Here is a 4,278-nt window from a genome sequence, read left to right as displayed (position 1 = left end):
TCTAGGGATGTAGTATCATTGCATGAAGTCCATGTATATTCTAACTCCTGCAGTTTTCTCTTAATTTTTTATACACTTGCTCTTTCCTTACTTAAAATTAGTCTCCTTGTATTCCAGAATCAAAGGGATAAAACACACCATCTTAAACTCAAATATTAGAAAAAGTTTGATTTGCTATGTATTAATAGCAGAATGTTCTTCAATGTATCTGCTGCTTTACGTCAAAGAATGACAAAACTTGTGGCTGTTTACCTTTATTGTTTTCTGTTGTTCGGGGTTTGGGTTTTTTTTGATTGTTGTTGTGATTTGTTTGTTTGTTTGGTTTTTTTGTTTTGTTTGGAGGTTGGGTTTTTTTAAGTACTTTCTGTAAAGCAGACAAAATCCCCCTGATATAACCCACTGTAACACCCCAAGTTGTAGAAATGTTGGGGGTTTTGAAAAAAAAACCCACAACATTGTTGTAGTTATGCTACATCAGGTAGTAAATTGTCACCTAATTAGCAGGTATCACATTTTTCTTACTACCTACAAGGATGTTTGCCACATCATTGATTTTCTTTCTCTATAAATAAATGGACCTGTGTGCTTGTTCAGTTGAGTGCCTTAAAAAATACAGAGATGCTAAGCCCAGGAAAAAACCTGATGGAAGGAGCTGGTTTTACATTGTCTCTGTGGTGAGGAGGTGAAGTAATAGTAATGTAGATGTAGTTTTCAAATCGTAAGTTAGATTGATGTGGCATGAGCAGAATTGAGTATGTTGCCATACGGTGCAGTTAGGTTTATAGCTCTAATGAAATGCTCCCGTGAGTCCCAATGAAGTGCAGGAATAACTTTGTTTCAGAGTTACATAGACACCTGTGTTGAGTTTGGTGAGTGGTACCATTGGTCATTTGAGGTAAGAGCTTCTGGGTCCCAGCAAGTGCCAATTTAGTTAAATGCAACCAGTTGGACAGCCTATGAAGCAAGCAAGCTGCCTGCGGAGGCCGGTCGGTTGCAGGTTGCCTGCTTTCAGCCTGGAATAACCACTACTACTTTGCCTACCACCTGCATGAGAAGGGCACGCTATTTAAGCAGTGGAAAATAGCTCCAGAATGGGAAAATTCTGGCCACCTCAAACTCCTCCCAGGGGACAGTTTTGGTCAAGCAGTATCTGAAGGATACAAGAAGGAAGGAGAAAGCTATTTCATTCAAAAAAATGGAGCCTAGTGTTTCCAAGCACAGAAATAAAACGGCTACTACAAAATAGAGTAACTTTGTATGTAATGCTTCTCTTCCCCAGGCTTTTCTTTTCGGTGTAGTTACTTTTTACATCCTGCAGTGCAGTAAATGTACCTGCTAGTGCAACAGGTCTTTTGTTTTAAATGTAAGGTACATTCTGTTTGGATGATGCTCCACAGCTATGCTGATTTTAAAAGGCCTTTGGGGATGATACAAAACTTCTCATTATGACTTTGAATGTTTTCTGGCCAGTATTTTTTAACTTTCTATGCCTCTTCATGTTTTTGTTATTTTCATTTTTACTCTGATCTAGCTGTTAAAACACCTGTACATGTATGTTTGAAGTGGAAAACCTCAAAGATCCCAGATGCATGCTTATACGGGAACCCTTGCAGGAACTGGCCAAAGACTCATTTGGACACTTCAAAATAAGCCTTACTGTGGCTGGTAGGCTGGTATTTGTCAAACTACTGCAACAATTTTACAGTGATACATTCTTTGGGAGCTGCAGAAATAATGCACTGGGTTTTTTGCCCCCTTTTTAATTTTATTTTATTGACCACTGACCAATCTGTGCTTAAGTTAACATTAGGGCTTGTAAGATTTTCTTCAAACAAAAAAAGAAAAAAAAAAGTTTAGATTTGACTCTCAGGTTTTAAATGTTTCAAGTCTAATTGTAGTTAGTGCAGTTATCAATGCAATTTTACATTCTTAGAGAGTAAAAATAGTTGGCACAGAAAGCTTTTTTTTTTTTTTAATTGTAGATATTTGAACATTTTGTGGTATTAAATGTATCTTTTTAATTTGGGATAGATCATATTTCCTAAACAGATAAGATCTTATTTCATTTTCTTTAAAATGTCAAAGCATGTAAATAAACTATGCTATTTGGATGTAAATCTTAGAAATCCACAGTGAATGTAGGTTATTAATAATTAATTTAAATCTTGATGTTCAATATTGTGTACATACAGTAAAACTGCTTGCTTTTTTGCTCAAAAGCCATAGGAATGTGACTAAATTACCTAGATTTGAATGAACCTTCTAGTACAATGTACTCTATAATAAAGTTAAAAGTTCTATTCCAGAAAAACTACTAATTTGTTACTAAAACCTTGAATCATTTATTCTCAGTGATTTAAGAACTTAGGGTTGAGTAGGGGGTAAAAGTCAGGTTGGATGGTAATATATTGACCTGTTTATTTAATAGCAGAGTAGAATTGGTGGAATACCTCAAATGTGCATTTTTCGAATTTCTTATTTCAGCTATTTCATGCCAGAAATTAGGAAAGCATTAACTACCTTTTAGAGGCTACCATTATTCAGGGCTAACACCATACCTAACTAAATATTCTTTTCAAGGGTTGGGTTTTTTGAGGGACTAAGGAAGTGTGTGCCTGACCTTGAAATTCATGCTTCTAATTCAGCCTTTGTACCAATTGTTTTCTCATATAAAAGTATATTAATTTAAGCTAGTTGGTTTTCTTCTTTTATATCTTGTTCAATTACTCTACATCTATGTTTGGTTATTTACATCCAATGCTTTGTTGCTATTTTCTACCCTCTTCTGTGACTTCAAAAAATAAAATAAAATTTCACAATTACACTACCTAGTACAATGTCTAGTATCTTTTGTCTCTTCTTCTCAGCTCCCTTGCTGCTGTTTCTGGACTTGTGAAATCACTGCTATTAAATCCGGTTTGGAACAGTAGTAGCAAACTAACCAGTTTATTTTAGCAGAAACCTACACGTCTTGCTAATTACTAGCTTCTTTTCTTTTTTTCAGGTTCCATAGAAAGAAGAACCACCACCAGTCCTGCTTTACATGAGCTTTTTTCATATGATACAAGTAACTTCTGGAATGTTTATGTGAAACAGTCTGGTTACAAGCTGGTGGGTAGCACTGGTTTGATCTTTACAGTGAATAACTGGTAAAGCATGAATGGTAAAGCAGTGGAGAACTAGTTCAGGCACAGAAAGTTAACACTGTTAATAAAACACCACCCCCAGCCCTCTACACAACCTGCCACTTCTATGTGATAGATCATTTTCACAGTTGTTTAGCTTGCTGCTTTTCTGGATGTTGCAGCCTTAGCTGCATGAAAGAACACAGTGAGTTCAATTTCACACTTCATCTCTTAGATACTGTTAGCTCTCGCTTGTATTTCACACACTGCCCACCAAAGCTGGATACCGAAGTTGTAAACCCTGTTGTGTTTCATCTGAACAAAAAGGCTGTATGGAAACTTTCTAGGCACATAAAATACAGATTTATCATGCCTTTCCCCCCACCCCCCTTCCTGAAACTGAAGCCATTAATAGAGAAAAGGAAAAGTTGAGGTTCAACTTCTGCTTTCAAGGAAACTTTTTCTCTCTTACATGGCCATAGATAGTAGTGTTTTCTCAACTCAGGAATCTTAATGGCACTGGGGTGACAATTCCCAGATTTACAGAGTGAGTTGTAGAAAGGAAGCTGGAAGTCAGCTATTTCACAGCATCACAGAATGTCTGAGGTTGGAATGGGCCTTCAGAGGTCACCTGGTCCAACCAGCTGGCTGCTTGGGACTGTGTCCAAAGTGTGGTTTAGTTACCTCCAAGGATGGAGACCTCCTTGGATGACCTGGGCCTCACATGGTAACAAGTATTTCCTTACGTTCAGAAGGAAACTCCTGTGCTTCAGTTTGTGCCCATTGTCTCTGGTCCTGTCACTGGGCACTATGGCAGAGAGCCTGGCTCCACCTTCTTTGCACAGTCCCTACCACTTCGGATCTCCAGGCTCAACAGTCCTCCCTCTCCGCCTTCCTTCACGGAAACGCTCTAGTCCCTTAAGCATCTTTAAGGCCCTTTGTTGGACACTCACCAGTATGATGCTTCCTCAGCACTCCGGTGTGGTCTCACCAGTGCGCTCTTCGACACGGGTGGCAACAACCAGCCCCTTACTCAGCGCCGGGGTCGCGGTTCCTCTCCGCCTCCGTGTAACGCGGTGCCGTTTCCAAGGTGAATCACACGTTGGATCCTAACGGACAAGGCGGCGGGTGCGCCCGTTACCGTGGTGCTGCG

Source organism: Nestor notabilis, unplaced genomic scaffold (assembly GCF_000696875.1).
Source record: "Nestor notabilis isolate BGI_N333 unplaced genomic scaffold, ASM69687v1 scaffold13712, whole genome shotgun sequence".
NCBI lineage: Eukaryota > Metazoa > Chordata > Aves > Psittaciformes > Psittacidae > Nestor > Nestor notabilis.
This window is presented reverse-complemented; position numbering follows the sequence as displayed.